The following is a 20,364-nucleotide window of genomic DNA, read 5'->3' on the forward strand; positions in this document are numbered from 1 at the left end:
ACGGTGCAGTGGAGCTGCCGCCGATCATGATCATGGCTTTTTTTTTTTTTTCCGCCGCTTGGGGCAGCAAAAACCCTGGAGCCGGCCCTGGCTGGGGCTGTACCGCTATCATGTTTCAGCTTAGACACCAACAGGAGGGGTTCTCCCATCGCTGTAGTTAATACACCTCCCCAGGAGGTGATAGCTAGGGTGACGGAAGAATTATCCCATCGACCTAGCACGGCCTACACCGGGGGTCAGCTTGTATAGCTGTGTCGCCCAGGAGTGTGGACTATTCACATCTCCGAGGGAAGTAGCTATCCAAATGTAAGATCCTAGTGTTGACCACCCCTGAGGCTCTCAGTAGATATTCTGCACCTTCCAGAATTGGGTCATCACTTAAAGACAGTGTATACTGCAGTTAGGCACTGTGGATTATCTTAATTATCTACGGTGGAACTATTTGAGGTAACAGGGTCAGTTTAATTGGTTTCTACAGAACACGGGGTTCCCAGTGACCAAATGCAATGGTGACGTTTAAAGAAGAGAGCATTTACTAACTGTAGCCTCTTCCTTAGGGCAGTGTTTTTCAACTTCTGAGTTAAAATGAAAGTGACCAATGAGAGCAGAGGACCAAGTAGTAAGGGACCAATCGCCTGCTTCCTTTGCAGTCAATTGGAGGTTTGCCATTGCCTTCAACGGGTGCAGAATCGAGCCCGAGGCACCGTGTCAACCTCTGGCAGATGGGGCTGTTCACTGTTATGCAAATATTTTTTCCAGAAAGCCTGGCACGTCTGTTTATTTCTGCAGTGCATGCAAGAGTCACCAGAAAGTTGGAGACTCCAGGTGCCATTTGCCTGTTCCTAACAAACCACGCTTCAAAATTACCAGTAAACAAAGGACAGGTGGTCAGGTCTAAGACCCAAACTCTGCCCTCACTTACTTGATTGTAATGGGGTTGTGTGAGGGCCAGACTCGTCTCTGGTGTCAATTCATTACAGTCCAGGGATGAATAAATCCAAGTGAGTTTATTCCAATATGTTCCACCCTGCCCCCGCTCCCTTGTACTGTTCTTTGTTTTTTTAACCTAGATTTTTATTGAAAAAGTTCCAATACACAATAAGCAGAAAGACACAAAAGAGGAGGTGAGGCCAATGTGCTGAGGCCAGTGTGGTTCAATCCCTCTTCGCACTCTTTTGGGATGGATAAATATTATGTGCCGTGTCCTCTGTTCAGACCCCGATTGCTTAGCACAAAGCAGCTGGAAAGCAGAGGCTCTCCAGTGACAGAGGGGGGCCCTGGGGTGATGTGGAGGAGCTTAAATGGCTTATCGCCATCCACTTCTCCTCTTCCACATCGGGGGTGGGGGGGAGAGGAGGGAAGGGAAGCATGGCGAAGGCGGGAGGGGCGGAGTGCACGCCCCCCCGCCTGACCTCGACCGATGTGGCAGTGCCTGTGGGCTCCGGGCCACTGTCCTCCCCTCTCCCCTCAGCTGCGCCAAGTGTAAACTGGTCCTGTGAGTCTATGCAAAATGTCAAGTTAAAACACGCGCCCTCTGAGTAAAAGTGCTGGCGTCCGGGCATGTCGAGGAACAGATTATTAATGTGAGTTTGGATGTGTTTGGGGTGCCAAGCTAGCACGGCCATGCCTGAAGGCCTGATGCTGTGTGGTGCTGAGCACCCTCGGCACACCATAATTAGACAGAGCCGACAGCCAGGCCTTGGCTGCACACCTATGGGGAGGTTCTCCTCTCGTTTACCCCAGTGGCTGCAAGGCCCCAGGGGCAATCTGGCCCAGGGTCAGTAATAGAACTCAGGCCTCCTTGTTCCCAGCGCATGGTGTAACCTCCAGGCCAGGCTCCTCCCCTCAGCGTGCTGCTGTGAATGGTCTGTTTTAGCTTTAAAATCTTTTGTCCATATATCACACCAGACAGCGCCTGTTAATCAAAGTTACATTCTCCAGAGTATCTCCCATCAGATTAATATCCCCAAATGGCCTGTTAACTGCCCTCAGCCCTTATAAATTTCTGACTGTGGCTATTATCTGGAGTGAATTCCCCCAGATGTTATTGCTAAAGTACATGAAGCTACTGCTTTTCTTCCTTTGCTGATGGTGTGATGCCCTGTGATCGTTATTTTGTCATAGTGTCTCTTCTCTCTCACCAGCACCAAGAGCTGTACCTTTCCGCCGCATTGTGAGAGCCAGCTTTCTTTTGTTGGCTCACCTGATACTTCATTGTTTTCTTGATATAGCTTTGTTGTTTAGGGCTTATAGCAAGATTTTCCCCTTTGTAGCTGATGGTTGACTATTTGCTAGTATAATTCTTGTATACCACTGTATTCTGTATCAGAGGGGTAGCCATGTTAGTCTGGATTTGTAAAAGCAGCAAAGAGTCCTGTGGCACCTTATAGACTAACAGAAGTTTTGGAGCATGAGCTTTTGTGGGTGAATACCCGCTTCGTCGGATGCATGCATGTATTCACCCACGAAAGCTCATGCTCCAAAACTTCTGTTAGTCAATAAGGTGCCACAGGACTCTTTGCTACGTTGTATTCTGGTCAGCTTTTATCTTGATACCCAAGAGGGTAATTGTGCATAGGCTCATGAGTGCAGGTATCTGCTTTGCAGGCATAGGTACCTGTTGTGTAGTCAGCAATCCTTTCTACAATTGCTCGTTTTCTGCCAGCATTTAGGCCCACCCTTTGCAATGACTTACTGCGACCCCAGATGCGTTCCTGAGTCTATAAACTAAAGAGCATTGTTGCCAGAACCTATGTGTTTTCTACACCTGATTTCTGACTCCTCTCTTCCACGGGGAACACAATAACTGCCTGTGTGAACTTGTAAATGGGGATTTTGCAGGAATAATTTAGGCAGTTATTGTGGCAGGGCTGCAACCCTCTTTAAGAAAAATACTTAAGCACATGCTTAAATCCATCCTTATTCATCAGAATACTTACGCATAGACGTTAAGCACATGCTTAAGTGCTTTGCTGAATCGCGATGGTTTGCTGAATCAGGGTCCTGACCTTTACTGAAAATTATTCTTTTGTCTCTGTTGACAGATTTTAATCACTGGTGTGAGAAGTATTTTCAAGTGTGTGATTATGGTTTGTTTTCTTTTCCAAGGGATTCTGTCCCACCCCTCACCTTTCACTGGTTACCTGACAATTGCCAGCTATTTTATTAATTTTTTTCATAGTTCTCCTTACATTTTAAATAACTGAGCCAAAGTTAAAGCTGACGGCTTACACCCCCTTTTGTTTGTCATTGCTGATGGATCAGTTTCTGCCTAGAATAGAAATAATTAAATGATAAGAAAGGATCTTGTTTGCTTCTTATTCCCTGGCATCATGTATGGAAAAATATTGCCGTTGGTTGAATTGTCTATTAGAAATTAGCCTTTAAAGGAGAACAAACAGAAGGGAGTTGTGCAAGTGGGTCCTTTAGGGCTGGATCAAAACAAGGAAGGAGAAAGCAGATGACTGTGTTCATGTACTTGTGGATTAATTTATCAGTCGTTATGGGTACATGAAAAGAAAATTATGGCTACCTATAAAGGTCTAATTAGGGCACCCAGTGTCAATTCTCTGCAGCTAATCCGTTGCAGATCATAAAAACACAATAAAAGCATTATCACGTGTTGCACATTAAATGGACTGTTTTCAGCTAATGAGGCCAAATTAAAAAAAGATCTAGCTGGAAAGCACACTCTTTGTAGGTCTTAAATGCAGGATAACTCTTTAAAAAATCCCGTGTGTTTACTGTGTAGCCCAATAATGACTAACATATGCTGCCTCCACATTATTGGTCAAATTCTGCCCTTTTGAGAGCATTTGGCCAATTGCGTTCATTTTTTGTTTGTTCACGGGACAGAGCTCATGCAATTCTAAGTAAGTCCCACGGATGGGCATTTACTCATGCAAGCAATGCCAATTGCACTACTCACTTGAGTAAGGGTTTTACACTCATGCTTTTAGATAGGACAGCTGAGAATTCAGAAAATCTGCAAATGAAAAATCTTTGGCAAAACCTCAATTCTAACAGAAAATAGACATTCACAGAGAATTAGGTACAATTAGTCAAACTCCCGATACCTCCAAACATGAAGACCGACTGAAATTATAGCCATTCAAAACACTACTGCAAAGATAGCTGGTCTCTTTGACCATGTCATGCATATTTGGTGTCCCTTCCACTGTCTCCATCATATCAGATGTAAGCTACTTGTCTTCACTTTCAAAGCCCTTCACAGCTTAGCTTTCATACACTACTGAGAGAAATAGCCTCCTGTCTCTGATCAGCCAGTGATGCCAGCTTCCACCGGTTACATTTTCAAACAAACACCTTTGTGCATTCTCCCACACTGCCCCTCACAATTAGGAGGAGCTCTCCACAGACATCCACAAAGCTATCTTATTATCCTCCCTCAAACTCTCCTTTGCCATGGTGCTTATGCAACACCAACAGACCCTGGTTGTCAGTGGGCAGGATTGAACCAGGGACCTCTGGAGCTTAGTACATGAACTTTTACCGCATGAGCTGAAAGCCAACTTGCTGTTAGCTAAGGCTGTAGAGCAAACTCATTTAACTCTCTCTGAGTGGTCTCGGTCAGGGGCGGCTCTAGCTTTTTTGCCGCCCCAAGCACGGCAGTCAGGTAGCATTTGGCGGCACGCCTGCGGGAGGTCCCCAGTCCCGCGGCTTCGGCAGCTTGCCTGTGGGAGGTCCACCAGTCACGCGGCTTCGGCGTATCCGCCGCCGAATTGCCGCTGAATCTGCGGGACTGGCGGACCTCCTGAAGGCAAGCTGCTGAAGGCTGCCTGACTGCCGCCCTCGCAAGGACCGGCAGGACGCCCCCTGCGGCTTGCTGCCCCACGCATGCGCTTGGAGCGCTGGTGCCTGGAGCCACCACTGGTCTCGGTGCTACTGGATGGGACAGAACACCACACCCAGGACGTGTGGGGTTACATACTTCCCCTAGCTGAGGAAGCACATCCTAAGCTTCAGAGACTTCCCAGTTGAAATCCCGGACGAGCCCACACTTGTAACACCGACAGAGCCCAGTCGTCAGCGGGCAGGATTGAACTGGGGATCCCTGGCGCTTAGTGCATGAGCCTCTACCGCATGAGTTAAAAGCCAACTGGCTGTTAGCTAAGGCTGTAGAGCAGACTCATTAATCTCTCTCTTTAAGTGGTTTTAGTGCCACTAGATGGTACAGAACACCACACCCAGGAGGTGTGTGGGTTACACTTACACAAAACTTGATGCTAGTTAGACAGCTGGTATACTCAGTCCAGTGTCTGTCATGCTGACCATACTGTCTCACTGTATCCTTGTGCTCCTCTGTCGGCCTGTATCTGCCTGTCCACTCTTGTCTTGTACTTAGATTGCAAACTGTTGGGGTCAGGGACCATGTTTGTTTCCTGTTGGTACAGCACCTAGCACCTGACTGGAGATCTAAGGTGATACTGCAATACAAATAATAATACAGAAGGAGAGGCAGGAGCTTTATACCTTCAAGGACGACGTTGGGCATTCTGCCTTCTTGCAAATCAGTGGCCAGCTCCACTTTCAGAGTGATCATTTTCTGGGATGGGAGTATTTTCAGGAGATGAATGAATCCTGGTCCTGTGCTCCCTCTGCTCCAGCCTGCAGGAAGCACTTTTCAGAACCTTAACTCCACTCCTGTGGTCCCTGCTTTCTTGGCTGGTGTGGAGGGGGCAAAGATAAATCTGCCTCAGCCAAACGACTTTGGGTGTACTACAGGCCAGCCACACCTCCCTCCATGCCAAAGGTATTGTGGATACTGGTCTGATACACAAATAGAAGTAAACAGAGATGAAAGGCAGAATCTCGTACATAAATGACATTGTTAATGAGATTGGATCCTTTTCTGGATATACAGGAAATGTTCTTGGTAACCCTATTTGTATCCATGTCTTAATGATCCCTTCTAGCAGGCGGTTCCAGACTCTGTGTGTCATGCAAATGCTGACTCGGAAGATTTTTAGGTCCAAATGATCAGGCCAGTTGGTTGGTGGAGGAGGGGAGCCGTTCGAAGACCTGGCATTCTTTAACATTAAGTTGACTGCCTTTAGCAGAACCATTCTGATGTATTAGTTGCTGGAGAAAAATGTTACGGTGCAGAGAATCATAGGACTGGAAGGGACCTCGAGAGGTCATCTAGTCCAGTCCTCTGCACTCATGGCAGGACAAGGTATTATCTAGACCAACCCCCACAGGTGTTTGTCTAAACTGCTCTTAAAAATCTCCAATGACGGAGATTCCACAACCTCCCTAGGCAATTTATTCCAGTACTTAACCACCCTGACAGTTAGGAAGTCTTTCCTAATGTCCAACTAAACCACCCTTGCTGCAATTTAAGCCCATTGCTTCTAGTCCTATCCTCAGAGGTTAAGGAGAACAGTTTTCTCCCTCCTCCTTGTAACAACCTTTTATGTACTTGAAATGTGCCGAGGAAACTTGTTTTTAAACCTTAAAAAAATATATATTTTTGGTGTGAAAATATTAAAGCCGCAAGAGTTCACAATACAGACTAATGTGCTGTACAATATCATTTTATTGTAGCTGCTTTTTCAGCTACTAAAGCATATGCAAAGGAAAAGGCTGCACAGCAAATTGCGGAGTGAATTTTTGTATCTAATTTATAAGCCCTTGCAAACAGGGGTGTATATCAGGGAAATGCTGATGTGCTGGAATGGCTCTAGCAAAAATCCCAGCAAGCGACTTTCATAGTTCTGTCTACGTTGTCAGCAGAGGGCTATCCTGTATTTCAGATATAATACCTGTGAAGTGCCCTGCAGCAGCCTGAGTCTGCTCTTGCTTACGCTGGGTTTGCACCTGTGTAACTCCATTGACTTCAGTGGAGTTGCTCCCGATTTGAATGGGCGGGAGAGGAGAAACTGGCTATCAATGGACAAGAACTGAGAGGCCATGGGGTGAGGAGAGAGTTTTCTCTTCCCTTAGTCCCCTGTCTGGGGGCTCGGCCCAATCATACCCTTTGAACTCAGAGGAACACAAGTCGTATGACAGTCTAGCGCCACTGCCAGCACTAGACGTCTCTCAGGGGTGGAGAGGGATGGGGCTACATTGTCACTCTCCTCCCCCCGTGCCATCCACAGAGATGGGAGGGAACCTGGCCAAAGAGCAGTGCAGTGTCCATTATGCCTGCCGGAAGAGCAACGTTTCTAGGAGCCCCGGCTGAACGGGTGCAGCTCCATACTGCTCCATACCATGCGCTGTAGCTTACAACTAGACTTGAGCCCTTCGGTTGGGATGTTCAAAGGGGCTGATGAGGGTTAGGCACCCAAATACCACTGGAATGTATTGAGAGTTGGGTGCCTGTGCAAATCCCAGTCTTGGTGCTCAAGAGGACTGATTCCACAGCCTGAAGCAAACCCTGAGCGCTTACATAGCATGGTATGTCTTCAAAGCCCTGGACCAGCATTGCATTAATCCTTTTAACGTTAAGCACTTAATGGAAATAGGCTGTAGGAGGACGATCGCACAGCTGATGTGCCCCCTTGTATCAGACACTCCGATCTGAAAGCTGCTCTGTCTTTAGCTGAGTACACTCAGACACGCTCCTACATATCTCCCCATTGGGCATCTCAGTGAATTTTTTTGGTTGTGGGAACCAAAATATGAAAGTGACCTCCTTCGGCTGGGAGTTGCCAGGGACATGTTTGCCTTGGCTGAATTATGCAGCTATATCTGTAAATTTCCTTTTTTTTGTCAGCTTGTGTCACAACCTTCATGTTATTTAAACAAGTGGGAGGGGCAGTTTGTGTCCAACAGTCATTCTTAGGCATTTTTTACTCTCATCTTATCAATTATTTACAGAAATAAAGCATTTCAAAGTAAGGCCAGTCCTCCCAGGATATTCAAATCCTCTGGCACCATCCCACGGATGAAGTAAACATTTCCATACCTTGTGGATCCAGTGCATCCCAGCTCCTCTGCCTCTACATGCTCCTTACGTACATCCCAGGAAAGCATCGCTCAATATGTAGAGGATGCTTTCCAGGGATGTTTTCCAGCCTGGATGTCAGGGCACATCCTGCCCCTGCAACTGCGTAGGCATCCTTGGAAGCAGAGGCATTGCATACCAGGGGCGGGATTCTGTGGGGCAATGTATGGGGCTCTGGTCCATGAGCAGTGGCCCCCTGCATGGCAGGTGGTGGGTAGCCCTGAGCAGGTTGAGGAGTGGCCAGGGAATCTCTCTCTGCAGTCTCGGGTATGGTGGGGCTTAGCACAATGTCACAGAGTTACACCACAGCCATTCTGCAGGCTTGAGCTAAGATTCCTCCCCCATTTCCTTAGGCATCTGTCCAGTCCCAGCCTGGCTATTTAGGCCAGGTGCTGCTCAGAGAGTTTGTTAAAACAGCATAAAACGACTCCGAATTCATTCTTGCAAATAGGTATTTTAGCACCCTTCTTTCAGCAGCTCTTTATCCTTCCTCAGATCCTGCTCCAATTGAAGTCAATGCAGGTGGGGCGGGGTTTGCATTTGATTTCAACAGGAGCAGTATCCGACCCAATCCAGTGGAGGCCTTTAACAATGAGAATGGCAGGCACAAAAATACAGAAGCCATTCAGCTGTCTTAAAGGAGCCATTGGAAACTTTCACTTGCACTCTCCCACTTTCAGAACTGAAAAAGATTTGGGGGCCGACCAAGCCCCACAAGGATCTGATGTGCAAAAAGCCAGCAGGCTTTTAATCTGTGCTGAGTCACAGCTGGGTTTGTACCAAATACTCCTTTGCTCTTGCACACAGTTTGTTGTCATCTTCACCAAGCCCCTTCCATAAAGTCAGGTTTTATCGTCTCACTCTCATGGTTACACCATTTGTGGACAATTATTCACAGGGAAAATATTTTTCCTGTTTTCCCATCTCATTTCTACACATGCCAAATCTTCTCACCCTTTCCAGTAAATCTAAATGCCCATGAAGAGTCCATAACTAACATTTTTGTCCATTTAATCTGCTAAAGAATACATTGGAATGAGCAGATCCACTCTGACTGCCTTGTCTAACCCAGTCTATTATGTATAGTGCATTATTCTAAAGTAATATAGGGTCTAATTGTCTCCTGGCATCAGTCCCTTGAAGTCAATCAAGTTACATCAGTGGCAGATTTCACTTACAGAGGTTGACTATCTTTTGTGTAAAAACTAATGTGAATTTGCATTTGAAGCATGACCAGCTCCTTGCAATATTTGGTGTGTGTTGTAAAGCCCTAGCCTCTGGAAGCGTGTGATTAGGTGAGAATCTCAGCTTTATTTGTATTTTTTTTTCTGTATGTTTCTAGTCCCCATGGTTACAGAGAAATGTAAATGTTTGAAAACATAAGCAAATGCACTCAGAGGCTCAGAAACAGGAAGGGGTGCTGGAACTAAGGGTGCTGGAGGTGCTGCCACCCTCCCTGGCTTGAAGTGTTTTCCATCATATACAGGGTTTACAGTTTGATTCAATGGCTTTAAGCACCCCCATGATACAAATTGTTCCAGCGCCCCTGGAAACCAGAAGGACATAAGTATTGGATTCTTTTTATTATTATTTTAAGCCAATCTCATGATTTTTGAAGTCAGTCATAGTTTCAGAGGGCCCAGCTTATGACTTTTAAAAGCGTGGGGTTGGGAGTACTGCATTTTAATGAATTTTATGGCTTATTTTAAAACGTCAGTGTTATAAACGAGGGAGCTTAGGACATCTGCCAGACATTTGAAATATACAATTACTTCCTGATAAAAACCTACTGTCATTCCAGAATATAGTGGACTTATGGCTGAAGCAAGATACAAGACAGATCCATGGTGTGTGTGTGTGAGGTTTTGATTCTAGCCTCTGTGGTAGGAAAGTTTATGTGCAGTTTCCTCTTCTTTAATAGTTTTTTAGAATAAGAGTAAAGTGTGTTTGTGCCATTTGGGACCAAATCTTTCTTATGGCAGTAATCTCATGTGAAAGGTCCAGGACTAGTTATGGGCTTCATTCACAGGTTGCCGTTGAATCAGGCTCAAAGGTCTAATCTTTCTACACGGTCCACTAATATGGGTGCTACAGTTCCTGAGTGTCACAGGACTGGGACATGGGCAGTCTGACCTAGTGGTTGGAGCAGGGGTCAGGCCTAATGGTCAGAGCCAGACTCAAGAACCAAGCAAGAATCAGATCCAGTGCAGCAACCAGTCACTTAGATGGTATGATTGGGCCAATAAGTGGGGCCGGTCAGCATCCCCAGTCAGGATCCTCATAGGCTGTGCCTCGGGGAAGGTCAGAGATCTGCTAGTCCCTCCCTTTCAGTAGTCCTGGGTGGGCTGCCTAGTGGCAGGGTGTGAGGGCTGTGTGTGAGGGCTTCTGGGGAAGCCATGGGTCCTTACATAGCCCTCCCTTGACAACAGCTGGAGGTGTTCTGTGCTCAGCACAGGAAGAAGACCCAAAAATGCAGTCCCCCAAAATTACAAGACAATTTGCAAAATTAGGCCTAAGTGAGCAGATATGCAAGTGAGAGTTAGCTTATGAAATTCAAGGTTTACTTATGGCTTTTAGAACAGGTGGTTCGCTGGGCAAGGAAAGGAGGTGCAGCAAACACCTGGCAGCGGATGGATGATCTGTGCCTGTAGGCGTAAGGACAATGCAGATATAATGCCTCCCGCGGGTGCTGGAACATGGTCAGCAGCCACCGAACCAGCTGGAGTTTGGCCCCCATCTCCCACTGCCACTAACAGTGCTGGGTCCAGTGGGTATGAAAATCAAATCAGCAGGCTTGTCAGAAAAGCTCTGCACTCAAATATTATTATTTGTTTGTATTGTGGTAGCAGCCGGCAGGTGCTGTACAAGCAGAACAAAGAGCTCCGAAGAGCTAATAGTCTGTTTAGAATGAGGCTTACATGAAGGCACTTTAAAGTTAGCATAGTGAACCTTGCAAAACAACCTACTCGTTAATTGAGATAAACACTGTGCAGACTACAGCTTACAACATACTGACTTAGCAGCATCTCTGGGTATTTGATTTTCCTCCAGTTTTCTAGGCAGAACATCCTCAGCTCTGCTCGGTTTTAGGAGAAAAAGCCAAAAGAGCTCCTGAGGGACTGATAGAATTGTCCTTGTCCAGGGATAGCGACATGGGAAGAGCTGGGGACGCTGCCTGCTGAGGCTGGCCCAAGGAACAGATCTCGATACCATAAAATAAGCAAGGAATGATAAAGGGCAATAAACATACGGAATAAAGTACCAGGAAAGGCTATTGAAGCAAAGAGTATGCGGGAGTACAAGCAAAACCTAGATTTGTTTGTGGAAGGGAGAATTGATGAGTATGGCGAAAAAGCAGGAAGTTGGGATTAAGATAAATCAGAAAAAAAGGGGAAGGCATGTTGGACCAGATGACCTTTCCCTTGTTTCTGAAATATCTTGTCTCCTAAGCAGGGCAGAGGGACAAGAGTCATGAGGAGAAGGAGTCTGAAAGAGGGACAAGGAGCAGGAGTGACGTGGGGAAAAGAGAAAGGAGACAAGGACCTCAGTTCTCAAGTGACCCCCACCCTCTGTATAGTGCAGGAGCCAGAGGAGGAAAAGATGGCAAGGTTGACTGCGTATGCTGGGGCTGGCTAGTAGTTTGGCCCCTTCTGTATGTTAGAGCACCCCCAGGGCTATTCTGGTAGGAGGAGCTGGAGCCCAGTTGCACTCTGGAACGCCTCCACAGTCTTTAGCCCTATCCCTGCTCCCAACTTGCATGCCATTTTGTTGGCTCTGCAGCAGGTGAGGACACCTGGCTTACCAGGAGGATTCCCAGTTGGCCCGTTTTGCCAGATGTATGGTCTCTTTGTCTAAGGCCATCAGGAAGCCAGAAGGGGAAGAACCGAGGGATTCTGAAGGCCCCAGACTGGGGTGAGAACAGCAACAGTAGGAAAAAAGAGACGAGCTGGAGCTTGGAAGATGGGAGATAACCAGGAAAGCGCAGCATCTATGAGGAATATTTTCTCTTTTGTAACGTGCTGCTGTCCACATTTGCTCCAAAATATAATATAAAATACAGGAAATCTGCGAACTATGTTATAAACACATACATAAATGGCTCAGATTTCACTCTTCTGGGTGGTTGTTGTTTCACCAGAACTTTGAGCTGTATTTATAACTTTCTAAGCTGGGATATTGTAAGACCCGTTCCTTGTTTTAGAGCGGTTACAGGCACTGTGGCCTGGAGGAGTGATCAGAGCACGGACAGTCAGGAGATCTGGAATCCTGCCACTGATTCACTGTGTGACCTTGGGGAAGTCACTTTATCTCTGTGTCTCGGTTCCCCCCCCATAATAAAGATGTGGGACTAATCATACCCACAAGAATATGAGGATCAGTTAATGTGAACACTGTAATAAACAAATAAAGAACCTAGCACACTTTTGGTGCTAAATAGATAATGGTGCTGCTGATTATAATAATAGCTAGCTACATAAAAATTAGTGCAGGGAAACGGAAGCTGCTGGTTGGGCCCCACCAGTTATTCTCAGGACATTTTGAAGGGAGTGGCAGTAGGGATCATGCCTACTTGTGTATTAGTGCCTAGCACAACAGCGGCCAGGGCTTAAATTCTCAACGAGTATTTCCCAGGGCCTCAGGGCTTCTGTCCCGCAGGAGACACCAGGGTTTGGGGCTTCTGCCCGTGGGAGGTGCCAGGGCTCAGGTCTTTAGCCCTTGAGAGTTTAAAAATATTTACCAGAGCGCTGCTCCAGACAGCTCCGGCTGAATTTAAGCCCTGACAGTGGCCTATCCTGACTGGGATCTCTGGCTGCTACTGCGATACAGAAAGAGAAGAAACAGCCTGGAAGGGAGCTGTTGGCCACAAACAAACAAACAAAACCACAGTTCTTTCACAACGTAATCTTAAACATTAGAAACTGTACTTCCGCAAGTTTTGTTAACACTGAAATTCTCATGGTTTTTAATGTCATGTGGCCCACTCAATAAAGAACACATCTAAGGGTACGTCTACACGGCAACAAAACACCTGTGGCTGGCCTGTGTCGGCTGACTCAGGCTCATGGGGCTCTGGGCTATAAAATGGCAGGGCAGATGTTCAGGTTTAGGCTGGAGCCCAGGCTTTAGGACCCTGCAAGGGGGAGAAGGTTCTAGAGCCCAGGCTTCAGCCCAAATGTCTATACTGCAGTTTTATAGCCCCACACTGGCCTGCCAGCGGTGTCTTTCTGCCATGTAGATATACCCTAAGGTACCTGTGTGTCCTCCCCACCATTCCCACAGTATCCAAGCACCTCACAGTCTTTAATGCTTGTATCCTCGCAACATCCCCTGGGATGAGGAAGTGAGGCCCAGGGTCATGCAGGAAGTATGTAGCAGAGTGGCGATATGAACCCAGATCTCTCAAATTGTGGACTGGTGCCCTAATCACTGGAATGTTCTTCCTCTATAACACTGGTTCATTATTTTCCTGGTATCTCCTTTATGTAAATGCCAAGCAAACAGAAACAAGCTCCACACTAAATTTGTCCAGGTGATCATTTTACTGGAGTCATGATATGTAGTAGTGTCATATTTTGAAAGTCTCTTATCTCTAGTGAACAAAGTGTTTTGCAAGGTTAATTACCACAAATGGCTCTGCTAAGTAAAAATTGATGGCTTATTTTGACAAATTTTTGCATGAATGAAAATCAAGTTCGTAACTTTAAGAGTTGCTCACAAGTGGTAGGAGTACAAAAGGCTTTTCTCTCTTTTAGCACATTCCTCTCCTCAACCTGTACAATGCTGTGAGCCGGGAGATTATGATATCTTGGCAGAAGGATTTTTATGTTGAAATTATGCACTGTGCTAAAGCCCTCCCCCACCCAACGCACTCTCTGTGCACTCCATAGCATGAGGAAACTGCTGATCTCAACTGGACAACAAATGATAATTCTGATAACACTTCACACTTGAAGAGTTGCCAGCTTTCAGTTTTTTATCATGTCACTTGATAGTTGACATTTTCCTTCATAGGCGTTGACTCCGTGGGTGCTGCGGGGCTCAAGCACCCAGCACCCACCAGCCACAACTGTTGGGTGGGGCTTCTGATCAGCTGTTGGGTGGGGCTTCTGATCAGCTGTTGGGCAGCTGGCGGGAGGTGCTTGAAGAGCAGCAAGTGGGCGGGTGGTCTCGGGGAGGAGGGCGGAGTAGTAGCAGGAAGAAGTGGAGTGAGCGCGAGGCCTCAGGGTGGGAAGAGGCAGGGCGAGGGCGGAGTCGTGGGGGAGGGGGCAGAGTAGGGGCAGGGCCTCAAGGCGGAGCGGAGATGGAGCACCCACTGCGAAAAATAAGTCCGTGCCTGTTCCCGGAGTGTTGTGGTTATTACTAATTTGTATTAGCATAGCACCTACGAGCTGTAGTCACGGACCAGGAACCTACTGTACTAGGCAGCGTACAAAATTTAAAAACACATTTCTAGCCCTCATGGTTGTGGAGAAAACCTTGAAAACATGAACATGAAAGACTCCAACCCAGAAAATGAATATAAATAAAAACCCTACTTTTTTTTTTTAATATCTCATGATTTTTAAGCCAATCTCATGGTTTGTTTGTTTGACCACTTGGGGGTTGGAATGTGGCACTGCTGCAGAGCCTTGTAATCAGTGATCTTCAAGTGCTTTCTAAACATTAATTCTTTAAAGTTTCACACCATCCCCTTTGCGGTGATAAAGGATAAAGTGAGCCCATTTACAGATGGGGGCAGAGAGACGGTTACGCCAAAGTTTCCATACCTGGATAACTAAAGTTAGGATCCTAAATCTATATTTAGGACTGTAAATTTAATATGGATTTAGGGGTCTAATTGTAATTGTAAGCCAGATTCATCCTTCTGATCCAGTCAAACAATTCCTTTGTTCCTATGTCTGCGGGTCAAAGGCCCATCTAGTTCACTGTGCTGCCTCTGAGAGTGGCCATCACCAAATGCTTCAGAAGTAGGTGCAAAACACCCCACAGTAGGCAGATTTGGTTATCCCCCTTTTTGCCTCCCCCAAATATGCCAGCACCGGAACACAGAGGAGGCAGTTTGGGCATAGCCTATTCAGGGGTTGGGGCCTTTCAAAGTCTATGCCAGCCACCTCGCCTCAGGCTCCTGTCAGAGTTCTCACTGCTTCCAGAGCTACTGCACAGGAGGTACAGAGATGATGAAGCCAGCATTGCACCTGGTATGGGGAACCAACCCTCTGGCACCAGGGGTATTTCCTAGAAGTCCTGTGCCCACAGTAGCCTAGTTGATGTAGAGGGGGAGCAGCAAAATGTTGAATCAGGCTCCCCTCCTGCCAAGTTTTGAAAACATTGGCCTAAGTCAAACACTGACCAATCCCAGGAGTCTTGCCTCCTGGTCCCCCTGTGCTACATATTAGCATATATGGCTGTCATGGCTCTGCAAGAATATGAACATTTGCACAAAGAGGAGCAGAAGAGATAGATTGGCCAAATTCCGATGTCCCTTACAGTGTGAATCCAGAAGACTGAACTCCACTGATCCTCCTGGAGTTACACTGGACCAAACCTGCTGTCAGTGAGATCAGAACCGGACTCAGGCTGTTACTCTGGTTTTACACTGATGTCACTGAGTGCTGAATATGGCCAAATAGCCTGACAGGGCTGTATCCTTTTTTCAAGGAGCCGCTGTGGAATCAATTTTTGTAACAGTGGAATATGGCAAGGCCCTGTTAGTATTTCAGCTCCGATCCTCAGGGCTCTGATTTAAAAGAAATTTTGCCAACAGTTTCATGACTATCTGAGCAGAAAGTCTGGTTTGCTTGTAAATAAGACTTTGTAGAAACATGGCAAGAGGCAGAGATACCATGAACCTGTAAATGTTTCCAGATGGGGGGATTTCTGGTGAACTTTTTACTCCTGCATCTAAATGAGGCATTATTAGCATTTTAAAAGGTTGCAAAGATTTGAAAGTTAGGATGAAGTTAGGATCAGTTCCCACAGCTTCCCTTTGAACGAGGCAGCTTCACAGTAGGATTGGGGAGGAAACACTGTCTTATTAAAATATATATCTTAGTTTATTCCCAGAAGCATAGAGCAGAAAGAGAGAGCGCATGTGCACGCCCAACATCTGACAGTAATAGGAACAAGTCAGGGGAACATCTTGAAAGGAACTGGGCTTGTCTTAGGAAATTAAAGACACATGAGTAGCCATTAAGAAGCCTGAGAAAGAAAAGGGGCTGGGGTTCTCGGGTAAAGCAGTCCTGCAGGAGTGGTTTACCAGAGCTAGGAGCAGTAGCATGCGTGACTTTAATCTGGTGTTGGACATTATTGGTTCTAAGTAGGCTGGAAGAAATGAAGACCAAACAAGGTGTTCCAGTTCTAGAATCGCCGTTTTTGATGCTTTAGGAAAGTAATTTGATTGCAACAAATGGGTCCCAGGGACAGGAACTTAGTCCATAAATGTCACCGAACCACATCATTTAAAGAAAAAACAAAAACCTCACTCTACTCAATTTTTTTTGCAGAGTTAATATTCTTTGACATAAGAGGCCTGCAGCTGAGTCAGCAGAGAGATTGATTTCTCTCTCCCTTTAAGAGAGAGAAAGAAGGTCCCTTTGGGTCAGGATTAAGGGCTTGGAAGGGGCCTAATGGGAAAGTTCATCTCACAGCCACCAGTACTATCCAGTACTAGGCCCAGGGATAACAACAGGATGTGGGTTGTGAGCACTGTCAGCTCCTCCATGATGTATTTCTTTTTAATTTTCTTCTTTGAAAATACACCAGCAAAGAACATTCTTTATTATCATAACAAAAGCTCTGCTTGAATGACTTTAAGACATTCCTAATTGTTTTAAATCTGTCAGGAGCACTTTCAGTTTACATTTCTGCAACCACTCAAGAGATTGCTGTAAAGAAAACAAACAAAAATGGACTGGCTGGCTCAGAAGGTGGGTAATGGGTTATAGTGTTTTCTCCTCTAGCTCACTGCTTCTGATCACTGACCAGAACAGGACTTGTCTACCTGTTGTTTAATGGCCTTTCTGAAATGAACTGGTTGGTACCATTCAGTTCTCAGGGGACAAGCGTTAATTCTGGTGGTGGTTTCTATGATGCTGACATTAGTTGGCAAACTTATTTGCAAGTTAAATAACTGAATGTATATAATAATCAGCAGATAAAAACTAGGTCTCATTGCAGTAGGGCACACCTACCCTCCCAAAACCGGAAAAGGATGTACATAAGATGTTAAGGGGAAGACTTGTGCGTTTCTCTCCACCTTCATGTTGCCCCCAATTCTAAATCGACAAACTGTGATGCTCTGTTGGGTTTCACTTCCATCTCCAACAGTTACGTACCCCAACTCCGTCAAACTGACCCTGCAATGCAAACCTTAACAATGACCCCAGCAACAGTCTGGTGGAATAGCTTCCCAAGCGCATGGCACACGTACATTCAAATGTCCTGACCTGTTGACAGGATTGATATAAAAGCTTATGATATCAGCAGCTTTATACCATCATATCTAAATCAACACTATGAAGTTGTACTGTTTTTTTCTAAGTCAACATAGAGCAGTACACAAGCTGCATGGAGGGCACCCAGGTCTCCCTGTGCCATGGAAATATCTGTGTGGAGAATTTGGGGGCACAGACACCATGGCAGGGTCACCATGGGATATCTCCAGAATCTCTTCCTGTGTGTGTGTGTGTGTTGCCTCCCACCAAACAGAAAACATTCTGTTATTCGTATTTGTTTTACAGCGGTGCCGCTCACAGGTGCCATCTTTCTGAATTGGTGGGGGAAGAGGGGTGTGCTCGACCACTGGTCCACCCCAGGCCCTGCCCCCACTCCACCCCTTCCCCCAAGCCCCACCCCTGCCCCACCTCTTCCCGCCCCTGCCCAGTTCTGCACCTTCCCCCGAGCACACCCCGCCTTGCTCCTCCCCAGTGCCTCCTGCATGCCGCTAAACAGCTGATTGTGGTGGCCGAGGGGAGGGGCAGGAGCTGACCGGGGGGCTGCTGGATGGTGCTAAGCACCCACTATTTTTTTTTCTGTGAGTTCTCCAGCCCCAGAGCTAGACACGCATCAAGAGACAGGCCGCCGCACTCTGAAGCATTGCCGCCTAACTAGACAAAGGATGGGGAGAAAGGGCTACAACATACAAACAGAAGATCAGGGACTGAATTGCAGCAAGAGTAAGGGCCTGACTCAATGAATATTGAAGGCTTCCCAGTGGCTTTGGAGCGAGCCCATCAGGATTCCTTAAGCTCACACACGCAGCAGATGGAAGAGCCAGGAGCTGAACACGGTTGTTCTGAATCACAGCTTAGGGCTTTAACCACAAGGCCATGCAGCTCCATGGAATCTATGCTGCCCAGGCTTTTTCCAGATGCCTCTGCCCCAACTGTCTCTCTATTTCCGAGGCTGGTGGGGAGGGGAACCATAGGAGAGGCAATGCAGGCTTTGCCCATGTAAACAAAAATAAAGCCAGATGAACTATCTATCTGTGCATTTAAATAACAGTCATCACCCTGGTATCTGCTGAACCAATGTCAGCTCACAATAATAAAGAAATCTGAAGACACACGCACACAATTTTTTTTTCAGAGACCCAGCCACTCAAGTCATACCCTCAGGAAAAGCCTGAGTAAGTAGTTAGTCCTTGTGACATGCCCTGACAGTCAGCAAAATCTGGCTCTGTCAGAATCAGGAGCACCATGGGCATCAGGGTTGAGAGCTTTCATTGAGAAGGGAGGAAGGAGGGGCCAGTGGTTGGGGCACTGGCTTGGAAAGCAGAAGATGTGGCCTAAGTTCACTGCCCTGCCACGGACCCCTGTGTGACCTGGGTCAAGTCACCTAGGCCTCATCTCTGCTGGCAGCAGCGTGTAGGGTCCGTGTAACTACACACCACAGTGAAAAGCAGGCTGTGTCCACACTGCAGCGTGTAGCTATACGTGGCACTGAGAGGCTCTGGCAGGGGGAAAAATAGCAGGACTCTACACAGCTAAAAATAGCAGTGTAGACATGGGAGGCACCGCTCGGGTGTGTAGGAGCCCGTGCGGAATACACAACTCGTAGTTCTGGTGTGTCTGTACTCTGCTTGTGAAAGCAATGCCCCACCGGCTATACTGCTGCGTATACCCGTGCTAGCTGGGCATGCAACATCTGTCCTCTACACACCGCTATCAGTGTAGGGCCTACCCTGAGTCACTCTGGGCCTCAGTTCCCCAACTGTAAAATGGGGATAAAACCCCTACCTCAGAGGGATGTTGTGAGGATTAAAGACCGTGAGATGCTCAGATATTACAATCGCGGGGGCCATATAAGAACCTTAGATAAACATGCTTTGTGCCCTGGGGAGCAAATTTAAAGGACTGTCATCAAGTGCTCTGGTTTACCTGCATAATCAGAGTGAAACACACAGAGAACCAGGGCCTGATCCTCCCCTGCCTTGTCTAGGTCATTGACCTTATGCGAAGTGGGTGTCAAATGCTACTGTTTGGATTGGGCCGTGTTTTGCGCCCACCCTGTATGGGCCTAAATGGTTCTGCAAGGTGCCAATTGCTGAAGAACCAGGCCTCTAGTTTCCACCAGGAGTGTGGGACACAGGAGATGAGCTCACTTGGAACATAGTGGAAGCTGCCACGGTAACCAAAAGGCAATGGGAAATTCTGAAAAACTGTTCATTCAGAAGCAATTTCTGTGTACGTGTAATATTTTCTGAATTTCTTACCCTTCCCTGCTCACTACTCAGAGCACTTCCATGGAAAAGAGGGCCAGGTCCCCTGCTGGAGATTTATCGCAGCTGAGGAGCTGGCCTGGGAGTCTTTGTTTCTTTTGCGATCCTCTGCTTCTGATCTCCCCTCTCCCTGCCTCCTCCCAAAGTCCTTCATGCCTCCTTGTGATGACATAATTTCTACTGCAACTTGTGTGATGCCAGAGGTGGAACAGCATGACTTCAGGTGGAACAGGAGCAGATCGACTGTATCATCTCGTCAGTGATAAAGAATGAGTGAAGAAAAATGCAAAATGTAAATATTTGTCTCTATTATTTGGGTGCCTTCTTCTCTATATTACAGCTGTGTTCACCAGAATTAACTTCACTGCACTCATAGGAGTTATACCAGGGAAAGGAAAATCAGCCCTTTCATCTTTCCAATTGCCCATCTACACAGTGGAATTCCTAATACTTCACAGGTTGTGAAATTTAACCAGTTAGTGTTTGTAAGACAGTGACATCTTGGGATGTCAGCGTTGTTTTAAAAAAAAAAAACTTGACAAATTACGATTTCTATCATCTCTTGATTTCAGTAAAACTCTGCATTTTCTTAGAACTCTTCCACTTCCTGGTTGTCTTCGGGGAAGAATTCAAATTTCTGTTAAAATGATAGTTTTTTTTAAAGTTCAAGCAAATG

General features: G+C 46.5%; 1 protein-coding gene and 1 long non-coding RNA gene across 3 annotated transcripts in view; both read left to right on the forward strand.

The window, feature by feature from the left end:
• Nucleotides 1-18,416, forward strand: part of LOC123371715 — a 29,817-nt gene extending 11,401 nt beyond the window's left edge. The window contains exons 2-3 of the long non-coding RNA XR_006579919.1: nt 16,813-16,896; nt 18,016-18,416. This is a non-coding gene — a long non-coding RNA (uncharacterized LOC123371715). The remainder of the gene's footprint in view (nt 1-16,812; nt 16,897-18,015) is intronic.
• MAML2 (mastermind like transcriptional coactivator 2) overlaps nt 1-20,364 on the forward strand; it is a 282,219-nt gene that overhangs the window by 37,325 nt on the left and 224,530 nt on the right. The gene's annotated exons all lie outside the window — the stretch shown is intronic.

The sequence above is a fragment of the Mauremys mutica genome, chromosome 1, assembly GCF_020497125.1.
Source record: "Mauremys mutica isolate MM-2020 ecotype Southern chromosome 1, ASM2049712v1, whole genome shotgun sequence".
NCBI classification, from domain to species: domain Eukaryota; kingdom Metazoa; phylum Chordata; order Testudines; family Geoemydidae; genus Mauremys; species Mauremys mutica.